Genomic DNA, 238 nt, shown 5'->3' with positions numbered 1-238 from the left:
TTCATTAGTCACACTGTAATTTAATTCCAGCCAGTAGTTGGATAACACCCATCATCAGAGTTGCCAATTGGTGGTAATGGTCTGACTTCTAAGGCACTCAAGACTGTAAAAGGCACTACACATGCTCTGTGATACATCAGGTTGCAACACCTTAACACTTTACGTTTCTCTGCCTCTGAATTAAGATATTTACACTAACATGTTTGTTTCCATTATTGTTTGAAAGGTTCTGATTATT

This window comes from Bison bison, unplaced genomic scaffold, assembly GCF_000754665.1.
Source record: "Bison bison bison isolate TAMUID 2011002044 unplaced genomic scaffold, Bison_UMD1.0 scf7180017851639, whole genome shotgun sequence".
Taxonomy (NCBI): Eukaryota; Metazoa; Chordata; class Mammalia; order Artiodactyla; family Bovidae; genus Bison; species Bison bison.
This window is presented reverse-complemented; position numbering follows the sequence as displayed.